This window comes from Symphalangus syndactylus, chromosome 6 (genome assembly GCF_028878055.3).
Source record: "Symphalangus syndactylus isolate Jambi chromosome 6, NHGRI_mSymSyn1-v2.1_pri, whole genome shotgun sequence".
Taxonomy (NCBI): domain Eukaryota; kingdom Metazoa; phylum Chordata; class Mammalia; order Primates; family Hylobatidae; genus Symphalangus; species Symphalangus syndactylus.
The window spans coordinates 108,430,956-108,458,195 of record NC_072428.2 but is presented as its reverse complement, the minus strand read 5'-3'; the positions used below and the strand labels follow the sequence as shown (position 1 = coordinate 108,458,195).

Below are 27,240 nucleotides of genomic sequence, written 5' to 3'. Positions count from 1 at the left end.
AGCTCGAATTCAATTGGCAACACACTTCTCAACAGAAATCATACAGGCCAGGAGGGAGTGATACAACATTTTCAACGTGCTCAAAGAACAAAATTGTAACCCAAAAATAGTGCATCTAGCAAAATTGTCATTCAGATTTGAATGAAAGATAAAGCCTTCCTCAAACAAATAAAAGCTAGGAAAATTCAACACGAGACCCACCTTGCAAAAAATACTAAAGGGAGTTCTTCAATCTGAAAAAAAAAATAATAATAACATTAAAGTGCAAAAGAAAACTTTTCAAGGTATAAAATCTACTAGTAAAATTAAGTATATGGACAAATCCAGAATAACCTGTTATTAAATTTGTGGTTTGCAATACATGCATAACTCTAATATGAAGTCCCAAAGACAAATCTATCAAAAACTATAACAGCCACAGCAACCCATTAAGAAATAGGTAACATAAAATATTAAACTGAGACAACTAAAAGTCAAAATGTTGGGGGATGGAGTTAAAGTGTGGAATTTTTATGTGTGTTTTTCTTGTATTTATTTCTATTCTTTTATTTGTGATCTAAGATAAGTCATCCCCTCTGTAAAATAACTTGTTATATCTATGATATGTATTTTGTAAGCCTCATGGTAACCAAAGTGCAAAAACCTATAGCAGATTCCCTAAAAATAAAAAGCAACATACTACCAGAGATAATCACTTAATCACGAAGACAGTAAGAAAGAAAAAAAATGAAGAGAGGAGCTTCAAAACAATGAGAAAACAAACTACAAAAATGACAATAATAAGCTCTTTCTTATCAATAATAACACTAAATGTAAATGGTCTCAATTCTCCAATTAAAAGACACAGAGTGGCTGAACAAATAAATAAACCCAACTATATGCTGCTTTCAAGAAACTTACTTCACCTGTAAAGACACATAGACTAAAAGTTCAGGGATGAAAAAAGACATTCCATGCAACTGAAACCAAAAAAACAAAAAAGCAAGAATAGCTATACATACATAAAATAAAAGACTATAAATCAAAGGCTGTAAAAAATTTTAAGGGGAAGGACTAGGTTGCAGCTACAACTTGGACAGACAGAGCAGTGTTTGGAGGCTCACATTGTGAATTTTAGCTCCAGAACAACTTCAGGAATAAATCAGCAAACCCAAGAGGAACCACAAACACTCTGAAGGAAGCAGATTCCTCCTGCAGGACCCAGGACACACCCCAAATACTGCGTGGTATTCATAGCTGAGAGACCCATAGATGGTTCACATCACAAGACTCTGTGCAGACAACCCCCAGTACCAGCCTGGAGCCTGGTAGACTTGCTGAGTAGCTAGACCCAGAAGACAGACAACAATCACTACAGCTCAGCTCTCAGGAAGCCACATCCTTTAGGAAAAAGTGGAAAGTACTATATCAAGGGAACACCCCATGGGACAAAAGAACCTGAACAACAGTCTTCACCCCTAGACTTTCCCTCTGACAGAGCCTACCCAAATGAGAAGGAACCAGAAAACCAACTCTGGTAATATGATAAAACAAGGCTCTTAAACACCCCCCCCCCAAAAATCACATTAGCTCACCAGCAATTGATCCAAACCAAGAAGAAATCCCTGATTTGCCTGAAAAACAATTCAGGAAGTTAGATATTAAGCTAATCAGGGAGGCACCAGAGAAAGGCAAAGCCAATGCAAGGAAATCCAAAAAAGATACAAGAAGCAAAGGGAGAAATATTCAATGAAATACATACAATAAATAAAAAACCATCAAAACTTCAGGAAACATTGGACACACTTATAGAAATGCAAAATACTCTGGAAAGTATCAGCAATAGAATTGAACAAGTAGAAGAAAGAAATTCAGAGCTCGAAGACTAGGTCTTTGAATTAACCCAATCTGACAAAGACAAAGAAAAAAGAATAAGAAAATACAAACAAAGCTTCCAAGAAGTCTGGGATTATGCTAAACGACCAAACCTGAAAATAATTGATGTTCCTGAGGAAGAAGAGAAATCTAAGTTTGGAAAACATATTTGGGGAATAATCAAGGAAAACTTCCCCAACCTTGCTAGAGACCTAGACATCCAAATACAAGAAGCACAAAGAACACCTGGGAAATTCATTGCAAAAAGATCATTGCCTAGGCACATTGTCATCAGGTTATCTAAAATTAAGACAACGAAAAGAATCTTAAGAGCTGTGAGACAAAAGCACCAGGTAACCTACAAAGGTAAATCTATCCAATTAACAGATTTCTCAACAGAAATCCTACAACTAGAAGGGATTAGGGCCCTATCGTCAGCCTCCTCAAACAAAACAATTATCAGCCAGGAATGTTGTATCCTGCAAAACTAAGAATCATATATGAAGGAAAGATACAGTATTTTTTCAGACAAACAAATGTTGAGAGAATTTGCCACTACCAAGCCACCACTACAAGAACTGCTAAAAGGAGCTTTAAATCTTGAAACAAATCCTGGAAACACATCAAAACAAAACCTCTTTAAAGCATAAATCTCACAGGACCTATAAAACAAAAATACAATTAAAAAAAAAACAAGATATACAGGCAAAAAATAATCACCATGAATGGAGTAGTACCTCACATCTCAATACTAACATTGAACATAAATGACCTAAATGCTGCACTTAAAAGATATAGAATTGCAGAATGGATAAGAATTCACCAAAAAATTATCTGCTGCCTTCAAGAGACTCACCTAACACATAAGGACTCACATAAACTTCAGGTAAAGGGGCAGAAAAAGACATTCCATGCAAATGGACACCAAAGGCCAGGAGGAACAGCTATTCTTATATTAGACAAAACAAATTTTAAAGCAACAGTAGTTAAAAAAGACAAAGAAGGACATTATATAATGACAAAGGGCCTGTCCAACAGGAAAATGTTCCAATTTTTAGTATATATGCACCTAACACTGGAGTTCCCAAATTTATAAAACAATTACTCAAACCTAAGAAATGAAATAGCAACAGAATGATAACGGGGAACTTCAATACTCCACTGATATCACTAGGCAGGTCATCAAGACAGAAATTCAACAAAGAAACAATGGTTTTAAACTACATCCAGGAACAAATGAACTTAACAGATGTTTACAAAACATTCTACCCAACAATTGCAGGATATACATTCTGTTCATTAGCACATGGAATGTTCTCCAAGATAGACCAATGATAGGCCACAAAACAAGTCTCAATAAATTTAAGAAAATTGAAATTATATCAAGTACTCTCTCAGACCACATTGAAATAAAACTGGAAATCAATTCCAAAAGGAATCTTCAAAACCATGCAAATATATGGAAATTAAATAACCTGCCCCTGTATGACCATTTGGTCAACAATGTAATCAAGACGGAAATTTAAAAATTCTTTGAACTGAATGACAATAGTGAACAACCTATCTAAACCTCTGGAATACAGCAAAGGCAGTGCTAAGAGGAAAGTTCATAGCAGTAAATACCTACATCAAAAAGTCTGAGGGAGCACATACAGACCATCTAACATCATAACTCAAGGAACTAGAGAAACAAGAACAAACCAAACCCAAACCTAGCAGAAGAAAGGAAATAACCAAGATTGGAGCAGAACTAAATAAAATTGAAACCAAAAAGAAAATACAAAAGATAAATGAAAGAAAAAGCTTTTTGTTCTTTGAAAAGATAAATAAAATTGATCGACCAATAGCAAGATTAACCAAGAAAAGAAGAGAAAATCCAAATAAGCTCAATTACAAATGAAACGGGAGATATTACAACTGACACCACAGAAATATAAAAGACTATTCAAGGCTACTATGCCTCCGCCCAAAAGCTACTTAAGCTGATAAGCAAATTCAGCAAAGATTTAGGATACAAGATCAATGCACAAAATTTGTTAGTATTTCTATACACCAGCAACAGATAAGCAGAAAGATAAATTATGAATGAACTCCCATTCACAACTGCTACAAAGAGAATAAAATACCTAGTAATAGAGCTAACAAAAAAGTGAAAGACCTCTTCAAGAAGAACTAGAAATCACTGCTCAAAAAATTCAAAGAAGACAGACACAATCAAATGGAAAAACATTCCATGCTCATGGATAAGAAGAATCAATACCGTGAAAATGGCCATACTGCCCAAAGTAATTTATAGATTCAATGCTATTACCATTACTACCATTGACATTCTTCTGAACTAGAAAAAAAGTATTTTAAAATTCCTATAGAACCAAAAAAGAGCTCATATAGCCAAGAGAATCCAAAGCAAAAAGAACAAAGCTGCAGGCATCACACTACCTGACTTCACATTATACTACAAGGCTACAGTAACCAAAGCAGCATGGTATCAGTACAAAAACACACTGACCAATGGAACAGAATAGAGAACCCAAAAATAAGAGCACACTGCTGCAAACATCTGATCTCTAACAAACCTGACAAAAACAAGCAATGGGAAAAGGATTTCCTATTTAATAAATGGTGTTGGGAAAACTGGCTAGCCATATGCAGAAAATTGAAACTGGACCCCTTCCTTACACCTTATACAAAAATTAACTCAAGATTGACTAAAGACTTATATGTAAAACCCAAAATTATAGAAACCCTAGAAGAAAACCTAGGCAATACCATGCAGGACATAGGCATGGGCAAAGACTTCACGACGAAAACGCCAAAAGCCATGGCAAAAAAAGTTAAAATTGACAAATGGAATCTAATTAAACTAAAGAGTTTCTGCATCTCAAAAGAAATTATCATGAGAGTGAACAGACAACTTACAAAATGGAAGAAAACTTTTGCAACCTATCCATCTAAAAAAGGTCTAATATTCAGAGTCTACAAGAAACTTAAATAAATTTACAAGAAAAAAATCATTAAAAAGTGGGCAAAGGACATGAACAGACACTTCTCAAGAGAAGACATTCACACGGCCAATAATCATATGGAAAACAGCTCACCATCACTTATCATCAGAGAAATGTAAATCAAAACCACAATGAGATACCATCTCATACCAGTCAGAATGGTGATTAGTAAAAAATCAAGAAACAACAAATGCTGGCAAGGTTGTGTAGAAAAAGGTACACTTTTGCACTGTTGGTGGGAATATAAATTAGTTCAACCATTGTGGAAGATGGAGTGGCGATTCATCAAAGATCCAGAAGCAGAAATATATTTGACCCAGCAATCCCATTACTGGGTATATACCCAAAGGAACATAAATCATTCTATTATAAAGATACGTGTATATGTATGTTCATTGCAGCACTCTTCACAATAGCAAAGACATGAAATCAACCCAAATGTCCATCAGTGATAGACCAGATAAAGAAAATGTGGTAAGTATACATCATCAATATTATGCATCCATAAAAAGGAATGAGATCATGTCCTTTTACCCAAAAGAGTAAATACCACATGATTCAATTTATATAAAATCCTAGAAAAGGCAAAACTACTCCAGCCAGAAAAAAAAAATTTTTTTCGGTGGAGAAGGGGGATTGAATGGGAAAGCAAATGAAGGAATCCTTCTGAGCAAAGTTCTGTATCTTGACAGGGTTTTGAGTTACAGTTACATGTATTTGTGCATACTTATCTCATAGTATACTTAAGATTTAGACATTTCATTTTATATAAATCTCACCTTAAAATATATAAATGTAAATACAAAAGTCTAGTTAATATGTGCTCTTAAATATTTGAGAGAAATTATTTGAGAGGAAATACTGATGTTTATAACTTACTTTGAAATGCATTAATAGAAAGGAGTGATGGGTGGATACAGGGCTGTATAGATGGGTAAGTATGTGATAATGCAATATATAGAATAGAAAAGCCTAGGTAGAGGGTAAATATAAATTCTTTCAAATTTTCTTAATGTTTGAAATTTTTTTTCAAAAATAATGAGATAAAAAAGGCACTTACAGAAAATGTGATTTTTACATGATTTTAAAATGTTTCAGTATGACATTTTAAAGGTGATGGGGATTTGGTCATAAATTTAGAAGAACTTAGGTTTAAGTACCAACTCAGCTACCTTCCATCTGTAATTTTATATGCAAGTTACTTTGCCTTCCTCAGCTGTGGTTTTCTATTCTATAAAATGAAGATACTAACACTTGAGCAACAGAGCTGTAAAGACATTTACCTAGGAGAGAATACTAGCCCTTTGGTAACTACAGATTCCCCATCATTCCTCAGTGTTTCTTATAAAATGCCATTCCAGGGAATGCCATGCCCATGGGAAAGATTTTTGTTGTGAGTTAGAATATTTGACCTTGTGGACTTCTGATAATCTCTTTCAACTCTAGGATTTCATGTTTGGACATGTCAGTGAGTCCTAAGTGAATTTCTTACATTTTTATATAGGGTCTCTACATTTATTTTTCTTAAGATTTGGGGGTTCCATTGTATATAAATATTACCTTAAAATAAATATGAAACTCTAGTTAACAATATGCAAGCTTTAAGTATTCGAATATAAGCACTACTTACCAGGACATTATTGAATTTAATGTTACATACCCATTCCACTTCCTAATGATATGAAATGCTGCACACTGATTTAAAAATCTACAGTGAAATTGCAGCAGCCCCAAAAGAACGAAGTAAATATACTTATTAATCTTATACTTAATTTATAAACTTTCTTCTCAAGGCTATTTAAGCTATCAAAGGCACTTTGAGGAAAATATCATTGATAGAATGGAGGAAGCTTAAGCTCTGGAAAATGAATCCACTTATAAATCTCCACAGCAAGAAAAAAACTCTAAGATTTATTGGCTAGTAAAAGGAAAAAAATGCTATCAGGTCCAAAATGAATGTTTACATATATATATATATGTATAGTTTTTTTCATTCACTATAAAAACTTGACTCTGACACAGAAATGATTGCTCAAAACCCCTTTGAATGAGCTTACATGAGAAATACTCACTTCAGGCTTCATCATCATGGCTACCATCAATTATAGCTCATTACACTGACTCTAAGGAGAAGAGAGCCTGGCTTGGAACACCAACGCAACTAGGAAACACTGTGAAGATTTGGCATGCAGAACACAGACGTAATTTTTGCTGCTTTCTATCAGAAGAGGTTTTATAGCAAAAAGTAATGTAATCGATGTACTTAACACAGTTGTAAAAAAGGTTTAAATTTGAGTTTTCTTGTTTCTGGAATGAAGCCTTTTGGGAAATAACGAAGCACTCATTTATTGTATGCCTTTTAGAAATTTCTTAAGAATGAATAGTTTCTATTAGCAAATTAAACGTGTTAGATATAAAGTTTATGATCTTTGAACACAGGAAAATTCTGTTTGGACACATCTTTTAAAATATTACCTTTTGAGGAAATCTGATTTCCCTGTATCTAAAACAAACTACTTCAAAATGCCGACATTTTGAATTTTACTACAATGTTACATTTTGTGTGTATGTGTGCTGAAAAACTAATGCAACTTTTCCATTTCTCCAGCCTTATTCTTTAAGCTAAGCTCCTCTAATTCATTTGAATTTCTGTTCTTATATGTAATAGAACATTTATAGATGAACATATTCAAATAGAATATATCTACAAATAAGCTACATTTGTAGTATTTCTGCTTAATGTGAAGGTTGCCCTCTTAAGAGAGCCTCCCCCAACATTTGTATCTGTAGAGCTAAGAGAAATTGCTATAACACAAAACATCACCGATGCATTTTTACAATGCTGAATGGCTCCTCACAGAAACAAGAAAAAGAAAATTCAGAATATGAAACTTTTAATATGTGTTGTACATATTAAGAATGTATGAAAAAAGAAATTTTACTAAGAGTTATCATATCAAGTTCTTCCAGAAAGGTGGTTCTCAACCAGAGGTGATGTTGTGCCCCAAGCAAACATTTGGCACAATCTAGAGACATTTTTGGTTGTCATGACAAGGGGAAAGGGATGCTTACGGGCGTATAGTGGGTAGAGAATAAGAATGCTGCTAGACATCCTACAATGCACAGGACAGTTTCCCAAAACAAAAAATTATTCATCCTGAAGTGCCAATAAGGTTGCAGTTGAGAAACTGTGTTCTAGAAGCAGAAAATAAGTCAAATTACAAAGCCTATTTAATACATAAAATATCAACAATAAAACAATTGATAAGAGTGGTAATATACATAACAACCTACACATTAAAACTGTGGTGACAGAGACAGCAATAAACCTTCCCGGCTTCACTTTAATTTTTAGGCTTCCCAGGCTAACACAACAGGGGGTTGAGTCATGTACATAGAAGATGTTAGTATACCTTCCTCGTAAGGAAGACAGAAAGTCATCTGTGTGGCAGACTGCTTCCTCTGGTTCCATCACCACCACCAGCACTACAACACTGTTTCAGCAAAAATTTCCCAGGCAATAAGGTGAGAAGTAGTAGAACAGCTGAGAATCAGTCATACAGTTGTAACCTACACTTCTCTGCTAACTCAGGCTCCATTGCTGGATTGACAGACCATTTTCCCTTTATCTTTGCAAACTACCATTTGTTGGAGCAGTCTCTTTAACCATTATATTGAATTCTGTTGGTGAACAGAGAGCAAAGACTTTTTTCCTGGGCTTCATGACCTCTATGTAAATGAGGAGATGCAAATGGATATTTGAGTTTGAGGCACCACCCAAGCCCATTTACTAGAAGCATCTAGTCCCCACTATAAATCTTCACACCAGAAGCCACTGAGCCACATCACGGTAAGTTCTGATTTAAAAAACCTCTCCAAGTATTGTTAAATGTCCATACCTTACAAGTAAGGCTAGAACTGGTGCCTAAAGTAGAAAAATTCGTAGTAGAAATAACCGTCACACAGTCTATCTTAATAAGCTTATTGTTGCTAGAGTTTGCTGGTTATTCACATATTGTCCACCTACCATGCCCCAGATACATTTTCAGCCTTTCTCTGTACCCCTTCTCTATTCTTCAAGAGTCTGAACCCTACAGACTCCATCTTGCCAACTGGCTCCCATTTGTATTCAGCCAGTGGGAGGTGGCAATGATCAGAGGGTAGGGGGAGAACGATGTCTGTGTACTCCTCACTCTCTATCTAAGATGTGTTTTCTGACAGTGCTTTTATCCCTCTGTTACAGCGGTTCCTGTCCTGCACCCCTTGTCCAAGGACTCCAGCTGTCATTGGACTACTAATGGCATCTCAATATTGCTAGTCTCTGAATTATTCAACTTCCTTACCGGTTTCCTTAATCCTGACATAGGTCTCTAAATTCTGTCTTCCTTTATGTCTTGTGTTATCTAAGTTTGATAGTTTCTTCCTGGGACTCTAATTGTTATAATGAATACTCTATATGTTACATATATTTACATGTGTTTTAACCACTCTATTCATGTAATAACTTAGTTTCTTCAAGCTGCAATAGTAGGTGAAATTCTCCATAAACAGCACCTATCAGAAGAGGACCAGTCAGGGAGGCAACTCACTGCCAGCCACCACCAAATATATTACAGTAGCTACAATTCAGTAGTTAAAGGATTAACTTCCATATTATCAAGATTAATAGGGGACATGAATAACAAGATCTCTTATGACTTTCTACAATATAAAACACTCACTAACACCAATAAAATTAAACTAATCTCAGCACTAGATCATTTTGCATGAACAATCATTTCTACTGATGATGTGTCTGTCAGATCACTGTGTTATTTTTAATATATAGTAGGACGGGAAATGTATTAGACAGTTTACAGTGCCGACAAGTTATGCTGATCTCAGCAGTGTTGCCAAGTAAAAAGAAATATTATATGAGGGCAGCATTTGTTCTATACAAAAAAAAAATCTAAGCATATTTCTCCCTTATTTAAATTTGTTCATGGAAACCATTTTCTACAGATAAGTGAACAGTAAAAGTGTTTGCAACGTGCTACTTTATTCCTATCCAGAGCAGACAAAATGAGAACTATGTTTTCATAAATAAAAAGCAACAGACCATGTTATTGCCCTCCTCTTTGAGTCCTCTACCCATGAGTGTATGTGCTGTGGGGGAAGGTTCTGCTTCACACTGGACAATGGAACTCAATATTGATGAAATTTGCTGATGGTCAGTTTTTGGATAAAATGTTTCAGCACAGAACACAAAGGCCATGTTTCCTCTAAATACGGCAGGTTTAATTTGATTTGGCTAGTTAATAATAAATATAATGATTGCAAAAGTAAATCAACTAAGAAAAATACCACAGTACAAGGAACTTATGTACTACGTAATTTCCAACCATGTTCTCCCCGGTGAAGAGTTTAGTTAAAATCTTAGTGCACCAGAAGAGTTGCCAAACACCTTTGGTATTGAATTCAAATTTAAAATAATTTAGCATAGCTTGCTTATATAAAAAATATCTGGATACATTATTAAATCACTTGTAAATGCTTTGATAATTAACAGACAGTATAAACTTAGAGGTAACAGGAAAAAAGTTGTTGAGGCATGATTAAGGCACCTAACATTTATCCGTATTCCCTGCATAAGTCAAATTCATAGTAAATTCTGAAAGACTGTTTGAATAAGTGATTATGTTACTTCCGTTGATATAGGAATTTTTTCCCTTATGTGCTAATTAGATGCAAATCTTAGGCAAAACATTTTCCTCACTACCTAGACTTGGCATACACAAATATATTTAAAAGATACCAGTCATCAAGTGGAAATACAGCTGGTGTCCTCCCTACTCTCTGTTACAATGCACTGCATTTATGTAAAATAAATAACTCTTTATTAAATGGATTTGGCTACAGTAAATCCTTGAAGAGGCTAAAAGGAAAAGCTAAAATAAAATATATGCATTGATGTGTACTTCAAAATTAATAAATATCATTTGACCCAGCCATCCCATTACTGGGTATATACCCAAAGGACTATAAATCATGCTGCTATAAAGACACATGCACTCATATGTTTATTGCGGCACTGTTCACAATAGTAAAGACTTGGAACCAACCCAAATGTCCAACAACGATAGACTGGATTAAGAAAATGTGGCACATATACACCATGGAATACTATGCAGCCGTAAAAAATGATGAGTTCATGTCCTTTGTAGGGACATGGATGAAACTGGAAATCATCATTCTCAGTAAACTGTCACAAGGACAAAAAATCAAACACTGCATGTTCTCACTCACAGGTGGGAATTGAACAATGAGAACACATGGACACAAGAAGGGGAACATCACACTCCGGGAACAATTGTGGGGTAGGGGGAGTGGGGAGGGATAGCATTAGGAGATATACCTAATGCTAAATGACGAGTTAATGGGTGCAGCACACCAACATGGCACATGGATACATATGTAACAAACCTGCACATTGCGCACATGTACCCTAAAACTTAAAGTACAATAATATAAATAAATAAATAAATAAATAAAACCATTTTGTGGCTGGGCGTGGTGGCTCACACCTGTAATCCCAGAACTTTGGGAGGCTGAGGCAGGCGGATCATGAGGTCAGGAGATTGAGATCATCCTGGCTAACATAGTGAAACCCCATCTCTACTAAAAATACAAAAAATTAGCCAAGCGTGGTGGCAGGCAACTGTAGTCTCAGCTACTCGGGAGCTGAGACAGGAGAATGGTGTGAACCCAGGAGGCAGAGCTTGCAGTGAGCTGAGATCGTGCCAGTGCACTCCAGCCTGGGCGACAGAGCGAGACTCCATCTCAAAAAAAAAAAAAAAAAAATTGGTAATCTAGATGTAGAGTTTAAGAATTTATTTTTAGAGCTGGAAAGGCTAACTTCAGTCATTACTCATTGAGCATCTACTATGTAGTCAGATTACATATTAATTTGATAGTGCTAGACACTCTTAGGGACACAAAAATATAAAGCATTACCATTCAAAAAGCTGTCCTTACAGAGATAAGATATGCTCTCATAAAGTTATTAAATATTTGACAGTATATGACTATGATATGATAGTACATTGCTGTAAGACGATGTTGTCTTAGTTTAGGTTTTCAACCATGCATTCAAATTCTTGACTTAATTTTTTTTTTGAGATATAGAAAATTTTATTGTGGTAATTCAGAATACCTTGATTAGGCATGGAGATAATAAACAAATTAAGGATATAATTGGAGGAAGTGCCACCTTTACATAATGGCTCTGCAAAGATTATATGCAGATAATTATCCTTCATTTGTAGGCTGATAAAATAATTAAGATTACAAATATGACCCTAAAACTGTTTTAGAAAATTACTACTATAACAACAACAAAAATCATCCTATTTACAAACAATAATAAAAATTACTATTACTCCTAGTACCACCATTTGTTGAGCACTTATTTTGGGCCACTCATTGCATCCATCAGGCAATATATACTTTATTTCATTTAATCCTCACCTCAGTACTATGATTTAAGAGATACTATCCTCATTATACAAATGTGGAGCAGTCCCTCTGTTTTCTTTTGTGGAACCACATCTCCTCTATTGTTTATCCTTATGGCTCAGGTAGGGAATTAGTATTATTAGCAACAACACACCACACAAACACACACACTTCCCAGAGTACCAAACCCCTTCCAACATTGCTCATCTCTCCTGAAGTCTGTCTTTACTTTCTCTCTAGTGAAAATAAACCCTCTTCGTGACTGCTTCTGTTTTTCCAAACTCCCACCTTGAAGATTTTATAGTAATATTTTGATCAAACAGGTAATACCTTTACATAAAGAACATTTCGGCCAGGCACGGTGGCTCACGTCTGTAATCTCAGCACTTTGGGGAGGCCAAGACAGGCAGATCACCTGAGGTCAGGAGTTTGAGACCAGCCTGATAAACATGGCAAAACGCCGTCTCTACTAAAAATGCAAAAATTAGCCAGGAGTGGTGGCCCCTGCCTGTAATCCCATCTACTCAGGAGGCTGAGGCAGGAGAATTGCTTGAACCTGGGAGGTGGAGGTTGTAGTGAGCCAAGATTGTGCCACTGCACTCCAGCCTAAGCATGTGCCACTGCACTCCAACCTAAGCAACAGAGTGAGACTCTGAGAAAGAAAGAGAGAGAGAGAGAGAGAGAAAGAAGAAAGAAAGAAAGAAAGAAAGAAAGAAAGAAAGAAAGAAAGAAAGAAAGAAAGAAAGAAAGAAAGAAAGAGAAAGAAAGAAATGAAGGAAACAAGTAAGGGAGGAAGGGAGGGAGGGAGGGAGGAAGGGAGGGGAGGAAGAGGAGGAAGAGGGAGGAAGGAAGGAAGGGAGGAAGGGCATTTCTACTCTGTCTACTCTGAACACTAACTTTCTAAGTAAAAAAAAAATGTCTTTTTCTGTTTTTAAAAATTTCCTATAGCTTACAACTGCCAGCTATGCCAGCTAGGTATTACTCAAAATTTATATTTATTACTCTTTTAACAATAGCTTGAATTTATATATTGATTTCATTTTTAAATTTTTATTTTCTAATGAACAACAAAAAATAAATAAGGCCCCATTACAGAATGGCTTACAAATGTAATATTTAACCTAAATTAATTCTCACAACAGATTATGTCAATAAAACTGAGCCTCAGATAGGTTTGAAAACTTAACCATAGCTTTAGAGTTCAAAAATGGCAGGGGATGAATCCAAATCCATTTTTTAAAGAGAAAACCTGTTTCTACCACTCATTTGTTCAGAGTTCGGGCTTTTATCCTATTTAGCTAGGGAGATGAAGCCTGAGAGACAGACCCAGGTAGTTACCGCAAAGCAGGCAGGTGGCTTTCGCCATATGGTTGTGTGCTGGCAGGCCCCATAAAAGGATGAGAACAAAATACAAAGATATTCAGAGCCAGTATAACCTACTGGTTCTTAGGAAAGAATAAACTCAACAGCTTTGAATATGTATGAGAGTTTATAGTCTTACAGCTAGGAAAAATAACACAAAAGGCTCCAGACTTTTCTTTTTTTAAAACTGATATAGAAGTATTCAATACCTGAAAACAATAGGAAATGATTAGTCTCACCTTGGGTTGCTGGTTCCTCAGGCTTTGAATAGTCCCCAAGAATAAGCTCCAAACTGTGAAAGGGAGGGAAAAAAGAAAACATTTGGTGCCTGAGGTATAAAACAGTAGTCAGAGTTGACAGAGTCAAGAAGGTTGGTATTTCCAAATAATGTAACTTTTATTAGAAAATGAAGTTGTGTATCATTCATATACTGAATACTTATATTAGATTTTTCTACACAGCTGAATAATGTGAAAGAAAATTAGAAAAATTAACATTTGACATGCATTAGAATTCACTAAATTTTAGTTAAAACTTCCAGTACAGATTTGAGAGTAAAAGTATATTCTTATACAATGTATAAATTATAACATATTCAAAAAGATATAACATTACATTATGAAATCTATGGCATATTTTCATATTTTCCCTCAAAACTAGCAAAATTCCCAGTGTTAATTTTAGAAAAAAAGTGTATTCTTTTAATTAATACTTATAAATACAAACCATGATGAGTACTATGTAAACTAAATTTTAAATTAATTTGAAAAATACAACTGCATTTCCTGGTATGAGCATGAATTATCAATTTGTGAAACTCAGATGCCACCTATTGTTTGGAAAAATAAATACAACTTTTTTGAGTTCTATTTTTGCTAACTGTAAGTTAGCAAAATGGACTATGCCTCTGGTGTCAGGTCTAAGAGCTCTTGCTTAGCCCAAGCCTAAAGATTTTCTCTATGATTTTTTTTCTAAAAGTTTTACATTTTTATGCTTTATATTTAATTCCTTGATCCATTTCTAGTTTATTTGCATACAAAGTGAGACTTAGGTCAAAGTTCATTTTTTGGCCTATGGATGTGTGATAGCTCCAGCTCTCTTTGTTTGTAATCTGTCCTCTATTGAATTGCTTTTCTGTCTTCGTCAAAATTCAAGCATATTTGCATAGGTCTATTTCTGAGTTCTCTCTTCTGTTTCATTAATTTATATATCTATCCCTCCACGAATACTACTACACAGACTTGCTTACTAGAGCCATATAATGTCTTTGAATCAGGTAGAATGATTCCTTCCACTTTATTCTTTTTTCAAAATTGTTTTAGCTATTTTAGTTCTTTTGCCTTTCCATATAAATTTTAGAATAATCTTGTCTGTATCTACGAAATATCTTGCTGGGATATTGATGAGATTGCATTAAACCTACATATCTACTTGAAAAGAATTGTCATCTTCACCATGCTGAGTCTTCCAATCTACAAACGTATTATGTCTCTCCATTTATTGACATCTTGTATTTCTCTCATCAGCATTTTGTAGTTTTCAGCATATAAGTCCTGTACATGTTTTCATTTACAACTATGTAATAGAAGTGTTTTCTTTATGAAAAAGTATTTTTAATTTTGATGCCCACACGTTCATTGCTAGTATATAGAAATACAATTAATTTTGTATGTTTATCTTGTATCTTGCGACTTTGATGAACTCACTTATTAATTCTAGTAGCTGGTTTTTGTTTGTTGGTTTAGGTTCCTTAGGATTTTGTATGTAGACAATTATGACATCTACAAATCAGAACAATTTTATTTTTTTCTTCACAATCTTTATGCCTTTTATTTTCTTTTCATGCCTTTATTATGCTGTCTAGAAATTATATGACCATGTTGACTAAGTGAAGCCATCTGAATCTGGAGTTCTCTTTGTGAAAAATATTTATCTACATTTCTTTAGTATGTAGAAGTCTATTTAGTTTATATGTTTCTTCACATGTAGCATAAGAATCTTCAAACAATATACTTCCATATATTTTCTTTCCTGCATTGTCCTTTATTTTTATGCATGTTACATCTCTATATTTACATGTTATAAATTTTTAAAAGGTAAACTTCTTACTCTCACATTTCCCATTTCTACAATCCTTTCTATTTATTTATTTATTTATTTTTAATTTATTATTATTTTTTTTTGAGGCAGAGTTTCACTCTTGTTGCCCAGGCCAGAGTGCAATGGCACAATCTTGGCTCACTGCAACCTCCACCTTCCACCTTCCAGGTTCAAGAAATTCTCCTGCCTCAGCCTCCCAAGTAGCTGGGATTACAGGCATGGACCACAACACCCGGCTAATTTTGTATTTATAGTAGAGATGGAGTTTCTCCATGTTGGTCAGGCTGGTCTGGAACTCCGAACCTCAGGTGATTCGCCCACTTCTACCTCCTAAAGTGCTGGGATTACAGACATGAGCCACCGCACCTGGCCTCTACAATCCTTTCTTTGTTCATATCTAACTTTCCATCTTTTGTTATACTCCTGTCTAAAGAACTTCTTTTAACATTTCATGTCTGCTGGAAAGGAGTTATTTCTGCTTTTTGCTGTGTAAAAAAGACTTTTAACTTCCCTTTTTAGGGATATTTTCACTAGGTATATAATTCTATGGTTTACTTTTTTTCTTTCAATCTGTATTATTAAGATGATGCCCTCTATTTGTCTTCTGGATTGCATAGTTTCTAAAAAGAACGCTGTTGTAATTTCTTCCGTGGTTACTCTCTAAGTTAACTTTCTTTTTTCTTAGGCTGCATTCTGCTACACATATAAACCAAGTTGAAAAAATATTTTTGATCTCTAAATTTTCACAAAAGTCAAGTATTCTTAATTATAACCGTTCATAAATAGTTTTGATATTCCTGTCATTTCTGATACACAAATCCATTTGAAGTACATAATTTACCACAAAAATGTACATAAATATGATATTCACAAAGGTGATGAATTTGTTTTATATCTCTAAAGAAAATATGCCATTATTTTTAATATTTCTCTGTGTGAGAACATAAAGAATCACTGTACTTCCTGCCTGTTTTCTAAGACATTTATTTAAATGTCAAACAAGTTCCTCTAAAGTGATAGAAATGGATTCCTTTGGTGGAATTAAGCTTTATTTTCTCACTGACTATACCTCTAAAATTAAGGAAGAACAAATACATTTATTCTTCTGATATATACTGTTGATATTACACATACGAAGCTCAGGATAGTGTGTAAGTCAAGATAGATTGTATTTTACTATGGCCAAAGAAACTTCAGTGGCTTAAAACAACAAAGATTTATTTATGTCCATGCTAGATGTCCACTGCAGGTTGACTGAAGCTCTGCTCTGTGTCATCTACACTCCAAGATCCTGGTCAGAGTAAGTGATCATACCAAACTTCACATCAAGGACATGGCAAGACATTTCTGAAACATACTTCATTCTACTACAGTTAGACATACTACATGTAGACAAAAACTCAAATTTTCAAGTCTGGGTCTTCTCACAGGTATTTAATATAGATTGGCCAATTTTGTGAGGTATGGTATGTTTTTATATGTAATCATTGACAGTATTACTGTTAAAAGCCTCTTTCACTTGTAGCATCTGAGATTTGAGAACAATGTAAACAAGACTGAGACAGATTCAGTTAATAGAATATCACAACGTATTTTTTTTTATCTTATTCTATCTATCAGCACTTAGGGAGCTTCTATGCCTGACTCAAAGGAGGAAATGTTCACAAAATTTGAAAAGTAAATGTGTATCTATACTATATACCAGATGCAATTTCCTTATAATTCTATGCCTTCTATTACCATAAAAATTCAGGCCCTTTAATGCATAGATAGAATCACTATTATGAGAGAGGCCAAAGGAAAGTGTTGCTATTTTCCTTTTCTGGTATATTACCCAAACTGTTGTTTTTTTCTCAGGAATTCTTGATATCCCATTATATATAGGAGCAATTAACTGATAAAATTCCAGTGGCCCGCTTAACTCCCACCTTCCAAGTTCCTATTATACTTTGTCTTCCTTAAGATCATACTTTGATTCTTTAATTATAATAATAGAAATATTATATTTATAATTATGTATTTATAAATTGCATATGTATATATTTATATTTATAATTTATAATAATTTATACATATATTAAATATATGTATAATTTATAAATTATAAATCGATATTTATAAATATATAATTTTATATATATTTATAAATATTTATAAAAAATTATAATAATAGAAATATTCTATTCAGGGCATCAGAAGACCTACATTTCCTATAAGGCTTCAGGGCTTCTGCTGGCATTTGGATTCTTCAACAATCCCAATAGTCTTGAGTCCCAGAGTAGGTGTGGTTCACTTGACTATGAAGGCTTTCAGTGCACAGCCAAGTCTTTTGAATAAAGTTGGATGATCCTTCTAGCAAGTGTGTGCGTATGTGACTAAAAGAAGGGTAGGGTACAGATATCTAAACCTGAAGCAGAAATCAGAAATCCATCGTGACATTCTATCACATCTTGAATTTATCTTACTTAAATAGAAAGGAGAAGCTCCTTACTAACTTTTAAGAAACATAAAAATACACAAGGATGATTCATAAGATACATGTTCCCCTTCCTTATTCTCTCTAAATGGTCAATCTCCAGAAAGCAGGAAAGAATTCTTACAGTATCATACTTGTAAATAACAGATAATCACTGTAGTCTATTAATCTCATGTGCTTCTAATAAGAAGAAAAATTACACTAGATGTGGGTGGCTCAGTTGCATTTTCTCCAGAATCTCCATTATGTATACATTCTTCTCAAAATCCAGCATTAATTCCTCAAATATTTTAGTTACATCGACTACACAGATTTTTATACATATAATTTTTACCTTATTTTTTAATTTATGCCTGAATTATCAGGGACATAATCAACATTAAACAAACAAAAAGGAATGCAAACTGTCTCCAGATACACTTCTTGTTGACAATTGAGAAGGTTATTTCAAGGATAAAGGCAGACCTATTTTAATGTGGAGATTGGATCAGTAATCAAAAGCATCTCAACAAAGAAAAGCCCAGAGCCAGATGGCTTCACTAGTGAATTCTACTAAACAGTTAAACAAGAGTTAATGTCAGCCTTTCTCAAACTCTTCCCCAAAATGAAGACAAAGGAGCACTTCCAAACTCATTAAGCCAGCATTCCCTGATATCAAAGACAAACAACACAAGGAAAGAAAACTACAGGTCAACATGTCTGATTAACGTAGAGGCAAAAATTCTCCACAAAATAGTAGTAAATTTAATTCAGCAGCACATTAAAAGATCGTATATCGTATCAAGTGGGATTTATTTCTAGGATGCAAGGGTGGTTCCATATCCAAAAATCAATCAGTATAACCATGCCCATTAATAGAACTAAGAGTAAAACTCCCATGACCCTCATAATAGATACAGAAAAAAGCTTTTGACAAAATTCAACACCATTTCATGATGAAAACTCTCAACAAACTAGAAATATAAGGAAATTAGCTAAATATAATAAAGGCCGTATTTGAAAAGCCTGTAGCTTACATCATTCTCACTGGTGAAAAACTGAAAGCTATTCCTGTAAGATCAGGATCAAGGAAAGGATTCCCACTTTCAGCACTCTTACTCAATCAAGTACTGAAGTCCTTGACAGAGGAATTATACAATAAGAAAGAAAGAAAAGTCATCCAAATCAGAAAGGAGAAAGTAAAATTGTCTGTTTGCAGATGACATTATCTTCTAAATAGAAAACTCTAAAGACTGCAAAGAAACTTTGAATTAATAAACAAATTCAGTGAAGTTGCAGGATATGAAATCAATATACAAAAAACAACTACACTTCCATATACCAACAACCAGCTACCTGAAAAATAAATTAGGAAAACAATTCCATTTATAACACCAAAAAGAATAAACTTAGCTAGGGAGGTGAAAGGCTTATTAAAAGCTATAAAACACTGATAAACTCAAAGTTTTATATGTCAGAGTCCTGGCACAGGGTGGTGGGCTGTCTGCTCAGGGTCTCAAATCAAGGTGTCCACAGGCTGCTTTCTCAGCTATTTTCTCAGCTATTTCTCAGAGTTCTCTTCCAAGTTCATATAGGTGCAGAAAAAAATTCAATAATTTGTATCTGCAGGGTTGAGGTCCCCATTTTCTTGCTAGCTATTGCTCATGGGATGCTCTCAGTTCCTAGAAACTACTCTCAGATCTCACCACATGGCCCCCTTCATACTTAAAGCCAGCAAGAGAGTTTCCCTCACCTCAGATCTTTCTTACATTTGCATCTCTGACTTCTGTGTCTGAACTCTTGACCTAGATTTAAAGGGCCCATGTGATTAGATCAGGCCCAAACAGGTTAATCTCCCTTTTGCCATTTAAGTAACATAATTACAGGAGTGGCACTTCAGCATATTCACAATTTCCAAACACACTCGAAAGAAGAATACATAATGGCATAGGTCACATGGGGTCATTTTACAATTCTGCCTATCCCACAAGGCATGGGGAACCATAAAAGCTAAAGCATAATTTCTCAAAGAAGGTAAGAGATTTTCAATGTGTTATCTATCCAGTTAGCTAAAAAATCTTATAGACCATAAGATGTTGTTTATCTTAGTACTGCCATGCATAATACATGCCTGACATGTAACAGAAACTCAGTATTTGTTGAATGGAACACTTGACCTTCCTTTGTGAATACAAACTTCTAAAGCATGCATTGATTAAACTTACTCTCCAGTACCTTCAATTGCCTTAATTGTTCAAGGCAATCAGGTGTCCTAGATTCCACTTGAAGTTCCCTGCTAGTTGAATACACCAGCAAAATCTCAAAGGAAATAGTTCCTAGTAAAAGCAGCATAGCTTCACTCACTATGTCCATGAATTATGAAAACCCTGAATATGAAAAAATGAAAAAGTAGTAAACCAATCAACACACATTCACATGTAGTCTAGATGCATAAATTGGTCATGTAACATAGACATTCTTTGGTAATATGTTAACAAGTCCTCTGACTTCTAGCCATTCTTTCTGCTAACTCAAAAAAAAAAAATTGTAAATGCTCCAACCACTGAAAGACATGTATAGTTCACTAAACATTTTATTCATTCATTCAACAAATATTCCATTCAATAAATATTTAATTTTAATAGGTGCCTACTAGGTGCTAAGAAATGTAGTAGATATGGGAGAGGATACAAGTTCATTCAAAATAACAATTCTTTTATTAATAAATAAGAACTGATTTATAAATCCCTGTGTATTAAAATAGCTTAAAACTTGAAAACTTGGAAAAAAGGTTTTCTCCCTACAAGATATTGTGAAAAGATCAAATTGGAAACTTTATTTTGTAAAACTGAGCAGCATTTAGATTGTCCACTAGATGGCAAATAGTTACACAGGGAAATACCCAATAGAACAAATACTTCATAGAATTATAGATATTGTGATAAAGAAAAGGCAGAATTTTTTAACAAATGAAGCAAATGCCAAATAAAATATTCTAAAAGCACCTTAAATCTTAATCTTATCCAGAATAAAATCCTTCGATATTCCTATTACCTTATCATTGCTTATGAATCAAAAACATGGCCAAAAAGAGAAAAAAGACAAGAAATGAAACGTTATATAAAGGAAATATTTCTTAACTATAGGGATTAAATAAAAGGTGCACAATTATTTTTCAGTCAAATAGGTGTAAATAAGATAAAAATGTGCCATAAGCAACTCTGTGAGTAAAACAGTCTAGATTATAAAAGACTGTAATCACTTATTAATAATAACTATGTCTAGAAGAGAAATAATCATATGAAGAGGATCTATTCAAATATGTGATAGTTCAGTGAAGGATAAATATATTACTGGGGGTGGAGCTGATTGCTATAAGAAATCACTGAAAAAATCTGTTGAACCAAAGTTAAATCAACTACAAAGTACGTCATATGCAATAAATGCATATGAATGTGTATTTGTAGTCTTCATATTTTAAGTATTAATGAAGGTAATTAAGAAAAAACAGGAAACAGGAAAGGATAGGCCAGGCATTTTATACTATTGTCCCAAAAGGAAATCAAATGGCTAATAAACATGAAGATGTTCTCCCACCACAAGTATCCAACTAGTAGACTCTGAAGATTGCTAATACCCAGTACTGCCAGATGAGAAGAGAGGCACAGGCAAGGTTGATGGGTAAGTCAAATTTATTGTCTTAATAAGTATATAAATTGATCCCAAGTTTATATTTTCTAATGCATCAAAAGAAAATGGCAAAATAAATGCAGTAAAGAACAGCAAAGAATCAGCAGAATCAAGATAGGATACTGGCCAGCAAGCAGGAGGGCAAGAAACTTATTTATCATATTTAGCATTAGGAGATCATCTCACCCTAGAAGTCCAAGGCATCCTCTATGATTGAACACAAATGGCTTCTAAACTTTTGCTAATATTTAAATAAATCTGTGATGTACATCAGTGTATATAAATATTTGCCTTATTTTCTAGTCATTTTCCTAGAATATATTCCAAGATGTGGAATGGCCAGGTCCACTGCCAATGATATCCTTTTAACAGTACAGTTGCTGATTTACAGTAGTCTTGAGTTATCCAGTACAAAGGAGTTCATCTTTCCAAAAATGGATTCTTCCACAAAAATGTCCTTAGAATTATTTTTGAAATGTTATATTAAAATATTAAAAGTTATCATGTTCAAAAATATAGTGAGTTCTGAGGCAAACAGTGTTGCTAGCTTCTTAGGCAAGCTTTTCAGCAAGAGTTTATGTGTTTACTGATTAGATACACTAATGTGGGGAAAATATCTGACTCAGGTTATAAGAGATCCTCTGACCTCTATGTCCACTGCTCCCACATACTGCCTGCCACAATGAACGGTCCATATGTGACTTTCAAATGAATAGAACTGACAGCTGTTTTTTGTTAACAATGGTTATAGTCTCATTACAAAAAAAAAGGATTATTGTGCATCTTATATGGATCCAGTTGTTTCCATTTAATCTCTTTATTTTTATAGCAGCATAGCCCTATAATACCACTAATTAAGGTACCAAGTTGGAGTGAACATTGTTTTCATCCTGTGAAATGTATATGTTTCAAAATATTTCATGTATGTGAGGATGGGGGAGTAAAATCTCAGCCAGATTTTTGAGCCCCTAAGTCTTTTCTCAATAACATTTTAGAATTTTAGGCATTTTTAGAAGATATAGTCTCTTTTTTAGTGTAAGTTTTATTTAAGTCCACATTAAAAATACACTGGCATGGTCTAAAGTTTAAACAATTCAGCAAGCTGAGAGCCAAATCATGAATGAACTCCCATTCACAATCGCTCCCAAAAGAATAAAACACCTGGGAATATAGCTAACAAGGGAAGTGAACGACCTCTACAAAGAGAATTACAAACCACTGCTCAAAGAAATCAAGGATGACACAAACAAATGGAAAAACATTCCATGCTCATGGATAGGAAGAATCAATATCATGAACATGGCCATACTGCCCAAAGTAATTTATAGATTCAATGCTATTCCCATTAAACTACCATTGGCATTCTTCACAGAATTGGAAAAAACTATTTTAAAATGTATATGGAATCAAAAAAGAGCCCAAATAGCCAAGGCAATCCTAGGCAAAAAGAATGAAGCTGGAGGCATCACACTACCTGACTTTATACTAATAACTGAAACAGCATGGTACTGGTACAAAAACAGACACATTGACCAATGGAACAGAATAGAGAACCCAGAAATAATACCACACACCTACAACTATCTGATCTTTGGCAAACCTGACAAAAAGCAATGAGGAAAAGATTCCCTATTTAATAAATGGTGCTGGGATAACTGGCTAGCCATATGCAGAAAATTGAAACTGGACCCCTTCCTTACATCATATACAAAAATCAACTCAAGATGGATTAAAGACTTAAATGCAAAACCCAAAACTATAAAAACCATAGAAGAAAACCTAGGCAATACCATTTAGGACATAGGCATGGACAAAAATTTCATGACGAAGATGCCAAAAGTAATTGCAACAAAAGCAAAAACTGACAAATGGGATCTAATTAAACTAAAGACTTCTGCACAGCACCTCCCCCCACCAAAAAAAAAAAAAACTTATCAACAGAGTAAACAGACGATTTACAGAACAGGAGAAAATTTTGCAAACCATGTATCTGACAAAAACCCAATATCTAGCATTTATAAAGAACTTAAACAATTTTATAAGAGAAAAAAAACAACCACATTAAAAAGTAGGCAAAGGACATGAATAGATACTTCTCAAAAGAAGATATACATGCAGCCAACAATCAAATGAAAAAAGCTCAATCAAAACCACAGTGAGATACCATCTCACACCAGTCAGAGTGATTATTATTAAAAAGTCAAAAAATAACAGATGCTGACAAGGTCGTGGAGAAAAAGGAATTCTTTTACACTGTTGCTAAGAGTATAAATTAGTTCAACCATTGTGGGAGACAGTGTGGTGACTCCTCAAAGACCTAAAGACAGAAATGCTATTCAACCCCACAATCCCATTGCTGGGTATATACCCAAAGGAATATAAATCATTCTACTATAAATACACATGCATATATATGTTCATTGCAGTGCTATTCACAATAGCAGACATGGAATCAATCCAAATGCCCATCAATGATAGACTGGATAAAGAAAATGTGGTATATATATACACCATGGAATACTATGTAGCCATAAAAAAGAACGAGATCATGTCCTTTGCAGTGACATGGATGGAGCTGGAGGCCATAATCTTTAGCAAACTAACCCAGGAACAGAAAACCAAATACTGCATGCCCTCACTTATAAGGAAGAGCTAAATTATGAGAACACATGGACACATAGAGGGGAACAACACACAATGGGGCCTATCAGATGACGGCTAATGGGAGGGAGAGGATCAGGAAAAATAACTAATGTGTACTAGGCTTTAAGAAATCCCTCAGAAAAAAAATCCCTCAGAAAAATAAAACAGAAGCCAGAATTGCTAAATATATTCTCTAGAATGTCCAGTCTTCCACCAAAAAAAAAATTAGACATGCAACTCTGAGAAAATTTGAGCATCAAATTAAGTTACACAATCCATTGAAATAGGAAACTACGAATTCAAGTTCATATAAACGAATGGAAAGTGTAATGAGGATCAGGATCTTTACATTGTTTCAAAATACCTCTCCACAAGATACATATTATTACAAATAGAAAAAAAAAAAAGAGCAACTTTACATTGCAGAAGCCTGGCTGACAATACCACCTTAATCCAGTGATCAAAGTAAACTGCAAATTGAAATGGTGTGGCACAAGAGAGGATATAACAACACTTCTGAGATAATTGTACCAAACACACATAACATGGATCCAATCATAAAGAATTACCAAACTCAAAATCAGAACATCCTATCAAACAACTGGCTTATAATTCCTAAAGTGTCAAGGTCATAAAAATGAATGAAATACCAAATATTTATTGAAAAATTAAGGAGAATCAAGAGACATGATAGAGGCAATATTTGATTATTTTGCTATAAAAACCATTATTGGATCATTTGGGAAAATATGAATGAAATCTGAGAAGTATATGTCAGTATTGTATCAATATTAATCATTCCCCAATTTAGATGGTTATATTATGATTATGCAGAAGAATGTTCTTGTTCGAGGAAAATACACACAAAAGTCTTAGGGGTGATATAACATAAGGTCAGCTACTCACACAATGGTTCAGAAAAAAAAATTGTACTGAGAAGACAATTTTTCTCTAAGTTTCACATTGTTTCAAAATTTAAAATAAAATCACTAAGTAATCTCCAATCCACTCCACTGCACCTGTGGGTAGCAGAATAATGGCCTGTCAAAGATAGCCATATCCTAACGCCCAGAACCTGGAATATGTTATTTTAAAAGGCAAAAATGATGTAAAGATGTGATTAGATTAAGAGTTTCAAGATGAGAGGCAGGCTATCACGAATTTTCCAAGTGGACTGAATGTAATCACAAGCATCTTTATAAGTGAAAGGAGGAGGCAGGAAAGTCAGAGAAAGAGAGTTGAGGACAGAAGCATAGGTCAGAGTGATATAATTGCTGGGAATCAGGAGCCAAGGATTGTGGGCAGCATTTAGATGCTAGAAAAGGCAAGGAAACAAACTCTCCCCCAGAGCCTCCAGAAAGGAACACATCCTGCCAACATCTTGTGGTTACCCCCCTAGATCCACTTTTTACTTCTGACCTCCAAAACTGTAAGATAATCCATTTGTGTTGTTTCAAGTCAATGCATTTGTGGTAGTTTGTTACAGCAACAATAGCAAACTAATAGAACTCCTTGGGAAAGAAATGTCAGGTATTTCTTTTAAAGCAGAAAAGTGATTATGTAAACGTATGATTCATTAAATCTCAGTAAGGCTGCAGAATAAAAGCACCATCTATGTAACACATGAAATGGTTTCCCTTGCAGCTGGTAAAAGAATCTTTTGTAGGGAGAGGCTTTATTTCTGGAGAATGAAAGTGGGTAAGCAGATCACAAGCGAGATGCACACTGTTGATCTGACAAGCTGACCCCATGATTTCTGTTATCAGTCATCTTTTTGCTGGGGACAATAAACAATCTCACAGTATCAGTGGTTTAAACTCCAAACATTTATTTCTTTCTTTTGAGTACTGGCTGTGGCTCTGCTGAGCCTGGCAGGGTTCCTCTTATCAGCTGGGCTTAATTCAGACATGCCCCATGTGTGTCTCATTGGGAGACCAAGGCTGGAGAAGTAGCTGCTATGTAACGTGCTCTCCTTGGGGAGGATGGCAAGAGTGCAAGAGGGTGATGGGCTTCTGATAAGAAAAAAAAAGGCAACGTGTCACTTCCACTTACCTTTGAAAAATTAGAAAAATGTGCCCTTTCTTTGACAGACTTGTGTCAAAGCACATGGTTTAGTCAGCATCACTCCCTCCACGAGGGTGCTCTAAATCTGCACGACTTTATGCCATAACTATAAGTTGGTTAGGGCAAGAGATCATTCATGAAGAAATGTATTCCTCCCAGCTGTCCACATGAGTGAGAAAAGTAGTCTACTTATATGGTTGCTTAAAGGAAGTGTACATGTTTACCTAAAGTTGGGTATGTATTAAATAGTTTTTTTCTGTTGTTAAACTTCTTAAAAGAAAAGTAAATTTGTTCTGTTTTAGATATTACCAGGCACACTAAAAAGTAATTCACAATTTGACAATATTCTAAGAATTGAAATACTTGAGCGAATTCACAAAATTGTTCCTAGAGATTTAACAGTAATGGAGAAGCAGAGCTGGCAAAATCAGATAAAATATCTGTGCACTACATCTGCACTACAGCATACCATTTTAGAGTACACATTTTCCCCAAAGAGTAGTCAACACAAATTCTATTATAAAATATACAAAGTTCTTCATCCCACCTAGTTTATTTTTTTTCTTTTTTATG

The 27,240-nt window shown here is 34.5% G+C and overlaps 1 long non-coding RNA gene across 2 annotated transcripts in view; it reads right to left on the bottom strand.

The window, feature by feature from the left end:
* Positions 1 to 20,571, bottom strand: part of LOC129484931 (uncharacterized) — an 87,031-nt gene extending 66,460 nt beyond the window's left edge. For both annotated transcript variants that reach the window (XR_010121589.1, XR_008658567.2), the window contains exons 1-2: positions 20,506 to 20,571; positions 13,955 to 14,007 (exon numbers count right to left, since the gene is read on the bottom strand). This is a non-coding gene — a long non-coding RNA (uncharacterized lncRNA). The remainder of the gene's footprint in view (positions 1 to 13,954; positions 14,008 to 20,505) is intronic.
* Between the last annotated feature and the right edge of the window lie 6,669 nt (positions 20,572 to 27,240).